The sequence below is a fragment of the Drosophila novamexicana genome, unplaced genomic scaffold (assembly GCF_003285875.2).
Source record: "Drosophila novamexicana strain 15010-1031.04,08,12 unplaced genomic scaffold, DnovRS2.1 tig00000986-arrow-arrow-pilon, whole genome shotgun sequence".
In the NCBI taxonomy this organism is placed as follows: Eukaryota; Metazoa; Arthropoda; class Insecta; order Diptera; family Drosophilidae; genus Drosophila; species Drosophila novamexicana.
The window spans coordinates 2,128,314-2,140,459 of NW_020824835.1; the positions used below are offsets into that span (position 1 = coordinate 2,128,314).

General features: G+C 38.9%; 1 long non-coding RNA gene across 1 annotated transcript; it reads right to left on the reverse strand.

Annotated features, from left to right (window-relative positions):
- Window positions 1–402: 402 nt before the first annotated feature.
- LOC115765746 lies at window positions 403–900 on the reverse strand. Its single transcript, XR_004018145.1, has 2 exons — window positions 534–900; window positions 403–458 (listed from the first exon to the last, which is right to left on the reverse strand). It is a non-coding gene; the product is annotated as an uncharacterized LOC115765746 (long non-coding RNA).
- Between the last annotated feature and the right edge of the window lie 11,246 nt (window positions 901–12,146).

A 12,146-nucleotide genomic window follows, 5' to 3' on the forward strand; every position in this document is an offset into this window, starting at 1 on the left:
AATAATTATAATAATAATAATTATAATAATAATAATTATAATAATAATAATTATAATAATAATAATAATAATTATAATGTGTAATCAATGTTAAGCCGCATTTGAACAAATTATAGATACAAAGATAACTGGATTGCCTAATAGATATATACCACTAGAAATACTTAGCAAAAATAGTAGATATGACAACATTTGTATGTAACTAATCAAAGCAAAGTACCATATATTAAACAAATATTTTTGTATCCTCTAAACTTTTGCTGCACTTGCATTTATTATAACTTGTCTTCCTATTGTTTTAAATTATCAACGTATGAATTGTAACTTTAAGTAATTTAAATATTTATTTGTTGGCTGGCTCGAGGTCCGTGTTTGTTAAAACAAACAATGAAAACAATTTTATTTTAATTTTCTTCCGATATATTTCGGTTGCACATCGGCAAACCGTCTTCAGGGCACTAACACCAAGATACAAAAAACAATTAACAATTATAATACAATAAATTAAACATTATTTCGAACATTTTACATACATTATTTTACACGTCTGCGCTTTTTGACGTGGAGATTGTTACTGAGGTTGTTTGGCTGTTTAAGAGGTGTCTGTACAAGTGAGCGCAATTTTCTGTGTCTGTCTTGTAGTTTAGTCGTTTGTTGGTTGGTGTGTTAATTATGTGTAGCATTTCCAATGTGTGTCGCTTGTTATAGTGTTGTTCTTGTTGTAAGATTGTTGTTTCATCAAAATTTGGTGTGTGGTTGCTTTTTATACAATGGGTCATAAGTGCTGTTTTCTGTATATTATTTTGATGTCTTAGTTTGAAGTCCGATTTATGTTGACTAATCCTTGTTTTTAGCTTCGATTTTGTTGTACCTATGTAGACACTATTGCACTTGTTGTTGTTTTCCCCGTTTAAGTTTAAGTAATTTATATAATAGCCCAACAATTTTTTAGTTTCCGTATCCCGAATTACGAATTTGCAGCGCACAAACCCAGCTCGTTTATCATATTTTCATGGGTTTGTACGCAAATTTGCCTATACACACAGGCACACACTTACAACTCATTGCCGGCAGGCAAGTCAAAGAGGATTTGTTCTTTATAGTTGCCACTAGACGATTCATTGCTTTCGCTTTTCTTTTTTGTGGACTTTTGGCTCATTTCAGGCAAATGATAAATTCACACTCTTCTTTGTTGTCTGGTGGCGCTTGACATTAAGTTTGTCCGACGCGCTCTTTCCTTCTCTTTCTATCTCGTCTGCTGCACAGATTGTCTGTCCCTGGCAGTAGGATACCGCCATATGTAAATGGCCGGGGGCATGGCATATGCAGGCCGCGTGTCAGACCAAGTTGATGCAGGGATTTCGTTTTCAAAGTTAACGAGCCAGCGAGCCAAAGGCGAATCCCGCAGTCAGTTTATAATTTATGGGCGCTTAAACTTTGGCTCCAGTTGCGAGGTGCAGACAAAAGGAGCAGCCAAAGCAAATTTGTCCAAAAATCTTGCAGGGATTACTGTATTGCAAGAAACATTTGCATTGCTAAATTAATGAACGTGCTAAAAAAAAAGGAAATGCTTTTCTTCGGCAACACCTGGCAACTGTTTCATTCCAGCACGTGCCACATGACGTATCACTAGGGGCAACCCTTTTGTGCCTTTTCTATTAGTAGGCAATTTTCACGCCTCATTTGAGACGTGCAGGAAATAAAGCTTTCAACTGGCGACCCGGCACAGTGCCACACACAGGATCAAGGTGACCCAAACAAACGCACACCTTTTGCACCTTTTAACGCCAGCCCCATATGGCAACTGCTTGCAACCCTCGGCTGTAAGACATGTGCCACATGTTCGGCCACACCCCGCAACGCATTCGAAACATCAATAAATTAAAGGTACAAATGTAATTTCGTATACTGGCCCAAAAGGAAAAGCCATAGGAAAATAAATAAGTTTCATCTAGCAAAGCTCCAATTTCAGTTTTGCCTTTAACGACTGCTTGTAAATAGATTAGGGCGTTGCCATGCCAACGCCTCAAAATGTACTCTGGGACAACTCTGGCCAACGATAATACGTACCACTGGCCTTTTGCAGAACCCCATTTCGCTGCCTGCCATTTCCAGTAACTGGCCATATTTTAGGCATTTTATCACATTCCGGCACAAAAGGGCTGCCAATACAGCCAGTTAACAAATTAACTGCGACTTACTATATACTCTTCATAATGCATTATTGGGCATTAATGAACTCGCACTATGAAAACAATAAATATACCATGCATTCGATTTTCTTTTTTAATACCGAAGTGGATTTTTAAATATATATATTTTTATACCCTGAACCCATTGAAAATCGGTAAAAGGGGTATTATGTATTTGTGGAAATGTATGTAACAGGCAGAAGGAAGCACCTCCAACCCCATAAAGTATATATGTATATTCTTGATCAGCATCAATAGCCGAGTCGATCTAGCCATGTCCGTCTGTCCGTCCGTCTGTCTGTCCGTCTGTCTGTCCGTCTGTCTGTCCGTCTGCCCGTCCGTCTGTCCATCCGTCTGTCCGTATGTATGAACGCAAGGATATCAGAACCTATAAGATCTAGAGACTTGAAATGTAACCTGTAAGCTGTAAGCTGTACCGATAATCGATTACTTACTCCGCTTCCAAGCAATCGATAAAAATCGATATCGACTGTTTTTGAGCAAATTGGGTAAATATTAAGATCTAGAGTCACCAAACTTGACATGTTGCTTCTAGAATATTATATATATATATATCAAGTATCTTTCATTTTACACCTATCGTCACCTCATAGCTACAAATCAAGTTAATAACCCAACTTGTATTGCCCACCAATTTATGCAACAATTAAAATTCAGAAATACGTGTTTGTGGCAGCTAGCGCAAATTCCACGAATTTCTGCATATATGTACACACACAAATTCATGCACGTCTGCTTCGAATTCTATCAAAAGCATTGCAATTGCGATTGTATTGTATTGTGTGCTGCCTTTACCTCTACCTTTATATTTACAATCGTTTCGAATGTGCCAATGACTTCGATGCTTGAAACTATCCTTATACTGATATTAACGCTTCTGTCCAAAAGAACGTCTGCCGTTAGATAGTATTAGCCAAATGTTAACTCCAAAATATACACGGAAACCCATTTTAGCAATACCGAAGACGATACAATGTAATCTCTTTAAATAAAACTGTTTGTCCTGACTGACTGACTGACTGATTGACTGACTGCCTGACTGATTGGTCAGTCAAAAACCGTAAGAGCTAGGATTCTAAAATGTTTTTATTTGATGGAGGTGCACGCCAAGACGGGGTTTTGGGAAATTCCATCCGCAAGTGTGGAAAATCGCGTTTATATATTTATATTTTGTTCTCAAAATCATTCTCAGAGATAACATTTTAAGCACAAAACAAGGCAAGGAAAGGAGGGGAATAGCCGCTAGTATAGTATAATTGTTGATTTTTTTTATTTGTTAATTTATTTATTATTTGTGCTAAAAAGCATATAAAACACGCTTGCAGATCAATAAATAAAACTAAATTTGATCAATAAATCATAATTTAGTTTATCTTCTACCCGTCTTCTTCCACGTTGAATACACTGAAATTCAAATGTGCCCGTTACATAAATTGTGTAACACTGCAAATACCACATTGCATATGCGTATCACAGGTAATCAACAGTGGCCCTCGGCATTGCAATGAGCAACGTACACCTCAGTGCCATCTGCTGTTTGTTACTTTAACACCTCTTTGTCATCATGACGGGGGTGGGGGAGATGGCTGCAAATCCACTTGGGCTCTTCAGTTCCTGTGTTGTCGCATTGCACAGGGCGCACTATCAAGAGGCTGTGTGGCTGAGTGAAAGGCGTCGGGGCGTAACGAAACCTCGACAGGTGAGTGGAGGCAACAGCCCCAACAAGAGGCCATTGATGAGGCAGCTGCACAATGTCAAACTGAACGAGGCCACAAACCAACCCCAGGCCCAGATCCACACCAAGCACTCGAGTCATTGCTCAGTGGGGTTGGAATTTTATTTTATCACACGCTTTAGTTTCTTATGTGAGAAGGGGTTGGGGCTGGGGCAGAGAGGGTTCGTTGCTGGACAGTTTGGTATTGGGGGCTAAGGCACACTCGCCGCTGGGCACACTGAAATTAATGGGTCGGAAAGTGTTGAGATTAATCATGGCCGCAGAAAAACTGTCGCCTGGCCTGGTCACGGAAGTGGCGTGTGTCCAGTGTCCTGTGCTCGTGCCTGTCCCGTGGCTGCTCATTAAGATCTGGCACAGCTAAGCCAAGATACTCGGCCAAAGCAATCTGGGCTATTTAATCAGCCAACGCTTTGCCAATGCACCAAACTTAAAGTCTAAGCAAATGAGCCATGTCGAGAGCCCAGCTAAATGGGAACGCGTCCGTCGGATAACGCAGTCGTAACGGAGGGGAGAAAATGCATTCACTCGCTCAAAAGCCGCTTGGGAGGGGAGAGTGAAAGCCAGTAAACCCGGACAGCAAAAGCGGCGACTTAAAAACACCTGCTAAATAAACCAACAGAAATGTGAAAGCAATTGGAAGGTGACAATGTAAATACTCTGCAAAAGTTCTTTTAACAGGAAAAAGATCAATAAAAATATGCAAACGAAGTAGACAAAGGAAATCTTTCGAATCTTAATACATTTGATATTTTTTATTTTTCTTTACTTGATATATAATATACATTTACTTTGTACATTTAAGATAACGAACTACGTTTAAAATCGAATCTTGTTTATCACAAACTAATTGCTGCAGCTGAAAAAGTGTATCTCCCCGATCTTATCACATTTACTCATCAGAAAACAATCCCAATCTCAAATGATCTGGCCTCTTAAATTAGTTGCTAATCTATAAAATATCGATTTTTTTCTGTCGCAAACAACGCTATATAATAAAACAAGATGAACGGTAAAAACTCAGCTCAGGGCACAGTTCTCATAATCAATGATTCATTAAAATGCATACCATAAAACTTTTCTTTTCATTGCGAAAGGTACTTTATGATTTATGATTATAAAAATATTTCATTGCGCTGCGTTGCAGGTTGCATTACCAAGTGAAATGCCCTCTGGGAGTGTATTGAAGAGAGAGAGAGAGAGAGAGAGAGAGAGAGAGAGAGAGAGAGAGAGAGAGAGAGAGGGACAAAGAGACAAAGAGATAAACAGAGCAACGGTCTACGGCATAGAAACATAAATTACTCTGAAATCTAAGGCAAACACCGACTTTATGCCACAGACGACAGCACAAAAAATTGTTTTGAAAAACTTCCAGGGGGGTAGATGGGGAGAGAAACAAAGAACTAAAAAATGTTTTGGGCAACTTCAACGGCCACTCAGCAATGTGTATTAAAATGAGAGAGCAGGGCGCGACAGGCACTTTCATGATGTGCGGACTATTTAGTTGACTAACTGACATACATAGATACGAGCGGAGGCAGCTGTCACACAGATACAGCTACACATAGATACAAATACAGATACTGTTACAGCTTCAGGCAGATACATAAACGCTACTGATAAGTGGGTAGCCAGAACCACAATGAGGCCAGAAGATTGTTGTTAATACTGAGTTGTGCGCCTCGTGTGTAGCCCACAAAGGTGACTTTTTGACAAGTTCATTGCGCTCCGGGCCCATTACAGATTGTAATTGACTTACGAACAGTCCTTGGACATCTTCGGGCAGTGCTGCCTCTTGCCATTTAAGTCATTTTTCAATTTTTGGCTAGCAGTCGCAGTTTGTGGCTCGTTTGTCACTTGAGCCAAGTGCAGAATGATAAATATCTAACACCCAACCAACCGCTTGGTAGACCATTAACCAAGCCACAGGCAACCACAAAACCACACACAGCCACAGCACCACAGCCACTCCTACAGCTACTGCCTTTTCTCATTTGCACTTGAAGTCTGAACTGAAATTCAAGTGGATGCTGCCAAGTTTTGAGCTGATTCTCATGTCCTCAACAACCTTCAATTCCACTCTTGCTCCGTCCTGTTGTGTGTTTTATGACCCAGGCAGACACTTGATGTGATATTTCCTCTATTGATAGGCAGACGCAACCTCTGCGCATTTATCACATCGATTTAAAGTGGCATTACCTTTTGCCCGCATCGCTATCTCTATCCCTTTCACAAGCTTCTCAATATCTATCTGTGTCTCTATCGGCCCGCTGGGGCAGTCCATAACTAAACACGTACTTTTCAGCGTCTGTCAGATGTAATGGAAGCGAAGGCGGCGTAGAAAGTTGAGGAAGAAAATATTCTGCTGCGCAGAGTCTGAAGCATTCCATTTATTGGCAAAATGACGTACCAGTACCTCGTACCCACCCTACCTCTTGAACACATTCTTCTGGTTGCAGCACCACTATGTGCTGGATATTTTCTACTAAAAGGGAAATATCAAATTGTCATCAGCTTTGCAATTTATTAAAAGAATTTCAATTCAAATTGCGTGTATTTATGATTTCTAAATACTGGCACATAACGTCTTGTAAAATGTTTTTTATTTAATCGAATATAAATAAAAAACAACTCTGAATAAAACTTAGTTATTTGTAATCACTTAAATCGGGAAAATTATTTTACAACTTTTAATATAGCCCAAAATATCTGAAACTATACAAATTTGGATATCGAATATAAACTTTAAATTATATGAAAATAAAATTATTTTGTTGAAGAAGCTTCTTAAATAACTTATAATTTCAGGTGAATACGCTTTGTGGTCTACTTTAGTATAATATAAAATTACTTTCGTTGCTATTTGTACTTTTTTTTTTTTAAATTAATTTTAGATAACTTCTAATCAAAGTATGTCAGAGTATTTCGTTATCGACTTAGCCATATATTTGACTTCAATTCTCGTCCGTTATTCTTATCGATTTTTTGGTCTAGTTTGGTTTTGGTTTTGGTTTTCGTTTCGTTTCATTTGATTTGCTTCGATTTTCCCACTCTCAATCGTTCTCATTCACTCTCTCTCCCTCTCCTTCTCTATGTGCATGCACATTCAAAAAAGTTTTTATCAGACTCTGTTGGCGGGGCTGTCAAACAATGCGATGGCGTTGGAATAACACTGCCAAGTGCAAGCAGAGCAGAAGGGGAGTGAAAGAGAGTTTCTGTGGTGTCCATGGGAGGGGGGAGAGGAAGAGATCTAACTGCAGAGCGTTGGCAACGCTGGCAGCAGCGACATGGATGGCACTTGAAGTTGAAGTGGCCGTGTACACAATTGTAATTTTTCGTAAATCTGCCGAGATGAAAATGCAGAGTCCCCAAGCTAACGATAACCCCGCCGCCCCCTCCCACGGTAAAGCCCATTGCCATTGCCGCCCCACAAGCATGGCAGACGGCCCTTGAGGCAGCCCTGTTGTAAAGTTTAGTTTTTGGAGTTGATTCATTTTAATGAAGGAAATGCTGTTTGCCAAAGTGTTCCGACAGAGACTTTATCAGTTGTTGAGGAAGAGAGAGAGAGAGAGAAAAAGAGAGAGAGAGAGAGAGAGAGAGAGAGAGAAGGAAGGCAGATACAAAATAAATAAGTCATATTCTAATCGATGGCAGTCCTAATAACACGCTGCCACGCCCCGATGTCAGAAGAATGAGAAAATTAATTGCATTTACACCTTGAAATTCTTGTCATCAGGTAGAAAACAAACCGAAATGCAATTAACACAAGAGAAACTGAGCATCAAATAATTGTGTAGAGGACGCAGTGTCACAATTTCAATTTCAATTTTAGCGGGGCTCAACAGTAGCAGGTAACAAAATAATTTATGACGATTATTTTGACATGAAGATGACGACGACACGAACAGTGCGAGCGAGAGTGTGAGAGATAGAAAGAGATATACTCTTCTGAGGACTGCACTCAGATACAAATCTAAAGAGCCTGCACACAAAAGCCATTAAACAGGATATGCATTGAAATATTTCAGATTAACATTCAGACAGAAGGACAGACAACACATTGCAAAGGCTATTATAGCAAAAAGGATCAGCCGACTGACTACCTGACAAGCTAGGGAGTAGGAAGACAACAACCCAGACAACGGCAGCAGGTGTGCACAACAAATCAGTTAAAGCAACGGATCGCCGAAAATATCAGCAAACAGCAAACGGGTCCTGCAACGACTGTCGACAGGGCCGCAGATCACGACGAGCTAAATTTGCACCTGCCGCAAATCAAAGAAGTTGCCACAAAACGAGAGCGAGAGCCAGTAAGAGGAACAGAGACAGAAAAAAAGCTGACTGAGCAGGTAACTCGAGGTAACTGAAGGTAATACAATCCCCAGCAGCGACAGCGACATCTGCTAGTCGTTTTATTTAGCAGAGCGACGTTGGAGGAAGTCGGGCAACGTAGCGTAGGGAGCACACACGTTGCCCCAATCGCGAAGCCGGTTTTGTGACAAGGGTAACCCAAATTTTGGCATTGCCCTATACCGTATACCGAACCGTATAATTTTGGGCATTAGCTTTGCTCAAATTAATGGGCAGTTGCAGCAGCCTGCAGCGACTGGCTGCGTCTGCGACGGCAGCTGTTAGATTTTGTGGCAGGTGAACTGGTTTACGCGTTCGGACAAAACTGTCCAACAAAATAAACTTTAAAAAATTCAACTGCCGAAAATTGGAAAACTTATTATTAAGTTAGATATAAAAAATGTAAATATAAATATAAATATAAATATACAAATATATATAAATATAAGAATCCTTTTGTTTTCAATAGAAATATTTACAACATAAATATAACAATTTGTATAATTTTAAAATATTTTCCTATGATTGAATGTATATTGCATTTAGTACATTTATTAAAACATAACATATTATAGGTATTTGAAAAACATTGACATAGATTCATTTTGTTTAAAGGAAATTGTTGCCTTAGTCCAATGAAATGCTGAGTAATTTCTTTTTAAAGCACCTTCAATGATCATTATTACAAAAGTATTTCCTTTCAGTAGCTTGAAGTTTCAATTTACTAAACAGCCTTATTCAACCTGCCTCCAAATGAATATAAAAATTATATATTGAATTTTATAAACATTAATAATATTTAATGAACCATCTATCAACACATAAGTATCTAGATTCGGCTCATAAACTCGTCTGCACAGTGTAATTAAAAGTGGAAGCCAATTAGAACGTATTATTGGTTGTATCGAAATGTTAACTATATACACATTGATGTAAGTATTTCAATTGCATCGATTAATTAATTGTTGCTACTTTTAAGTCCGCAATTACAGTAAATTACCCAAATATTTCAAATTAACGCAACATGTCTGCCAATTAAAACTTTTAACAAGCGCAGCGCGCACGGAATGATAAGCGGGTAGTTCCTTCCGTCTATAGAAAAGTTGAAAGCCGTGTGAGCCAGGGTAAAAGAGACGAACTTAATCGATTTTTGATTTCTTATTAATGACACGTGCAGGATACGCGGCAACGGAATGTGCCGCAACGTATGCAGCATAATTTCTGATGCTCGACAGGACGACAGGATAACATTAAAATGGAACAGGGCGCATTTTAATTATGAACCACGTCCACGTTTATGAGCTATGGCCATGTTTATTTTATGCTCGCACAGCGAGCCGCCCATGTCACGAATGGCTCGAAAATTATTAAATCAATAATTGATATGGTAAATGGACTAACGGTAAATGTACTATACACCATGTTGTTGCGAGCCGTTAGTTTTGTGTGGCAGCCAAATTGAGTTTACAGCTCGATTTTGTGGTTCGCCCGCAAATGCCTCGCATGTCCCGATGCCTTGAACTTGATGTTTGATGTTTGGCGACAGCGAAAGGGTCGGGAGCAACGGCAATTGTTTTGGCCATTTGGCTTACTGCTATTTTTCGGGGGTTGCTGTTTCAGTATCCCACTGAGCTGGCCCATTTAATCGGGCCATTATTACATGGCCAACAACGGTAATGAGCCGCGCTGCAGCGACTATGGCGACGACTTAACCCATCGACCCAAATTTAAACATGAAATGCAAGCCAAAGCTGCTTAAAATGAGTGGAAGATGGCGCTGAACACAAACGCACTCACACATACATATATACACCGACACACCTACTCATACATGTGTGCACACAAAAAAACACTTGCACAACAAGTAAGAAAATTTCAGTCCACTTTCGTCGACAAACCTGAAGCAGCCATTTTTCGCTGTTTACAGAATTTTAGCTAGAATTTCTTAAGTTAAAAAAAAAGGATTAGAGTTCTTGGAATATTGAAAACCATTTTAGTATATTAATAGTTTTAACTGAAACAAAGTCCAATAACCATACGAAAAAGATCAAAATAAAAAAATCAAAAAAATAAGCATTCCAGGTCATTATTAATTTGCGTTTTTATACATTTATAAAACAGAACAATTGCGCTTTTTCACATTTATTATTTATTTCAATTGCAATGCGAAGAAGGAATGTTTATAAATTAGCCATTATTTAATTCTAGTCTAGTATTTTTTTTTTTTTAGTTTTTCAGTAAAATGTAAACAGTTCTTTAACTTATACCTCATTTTACAACAAAATAGTATTTATGTCAATGGGTTTTTCTTACAGTGAGTATTAAGCCACCATCTCTGTCTGTCTTTCGGATTCCCTCAGACACTTGTAAGCCGCTTTCGCCAAATGTGGACCTAGTAATTAAATTTCAATTTGCTTGACGGCCTGCCTCGACTACAGCCTCTCACATCCTTAATGTCTGTGTGCCCTTAAGTAGGCAACAGCAAACACATCATTTGAATAGTGTGGAGTGAAGGAATAAGGATGCAGCTCATGTGAAAAACAACTGGCGACATAATGAAAACTTTCCACTTTCATTCACGTTTGTATCACAATAAATGAAATCCCACAGATAAATTATGCCCCATTTAATAAAGCTACCAAACGACCATCTTCCGCGCAACTTTTACGCAAATTATGCTCATCAAAACGAGCAGCTCGATAGGCTCGTGCATGACAAGCAGGTAAAGCAAGGAGGCGAACGGATATGGAAATGTGGTTGGGGATGAGGATGGGGATGGGGATGGTGATGGGAATGCGAATGCGAATGCGAATGCGAATGCCATTGCTGACATGTCGCAAGTGGCTTCGTTGATGAGCGGCAAAGAAATAAAAATAATAAAAATAAAAAAACAAGTCTCGCAAAAGTCACGCAACGCACATTCGAAGCGTCACAATCGGGTAGTGGAGAAATGGGAGCGTGGGGGTACCGGAGGTAGCCAATAAGCCGCTATGAAAGCTCAACTGGCAGCTGAGAACAGCCAGCTGAGCTGAGCTGAGCTGAGCTTCTTTCGCATGTGACATGTGGCAAGTGGGGCTGCTTGTCATCGACTTGATAATGGCCACCATCTCATGCCGCATCCCTGCTTGGATGGCTCAATATACATATATATATATATATATATACATATAAATAAAAGGTAAAATGGCAGAGAGCAGAACGCAAAAAGGGCAGGCGGCCATTTAGCAAATGCTCCACGTGCTGCAAAGCTAACAAAGATTAACGAATGGAACCCAACGCCATGTGGCATGTTGAGCACACACCAATTAAAAACGGTAGTGTATACTAAAATGCAGCAAGCAGCTGAATCTGCAGTAGAGTAGCTGCAGGTCGAAGTTGCAATAACCTACCAAAAAGAGTATATACATAATACAATATATAATTAAAATTAAGTTAAATGAAATATCAAATTTCTTATGTTCGTACATATAAGTCATGACTTAACGTAATAATTTTATTAAAAAATAATTAAGATAATTAGTTTGAGATAATTGATAACCTCTCCAATTGAAATTGATTTGGACAGTTACAAACGCTCACTAGAAGTTGGAAAAGCCCATCTCGATTAAAAATCTTAGCATCATACAGATTACTTTTACTAAATACATCCTTTTTAGGTAGGATGTTATATCTAACACAGCAAAATAAACAGGTTAATCTTTCCATTTTGATTATTTAAACTATCATGCATTTAGAGAGCTTTAAACATTTACAATTTGTAAGTATGAGTTGCAAGCAATCCAAATGTGATATTACAAAATATTGCTAGTTTCCATTAAACAGAGGAATTCGCAGTACTAATTAATACTTAT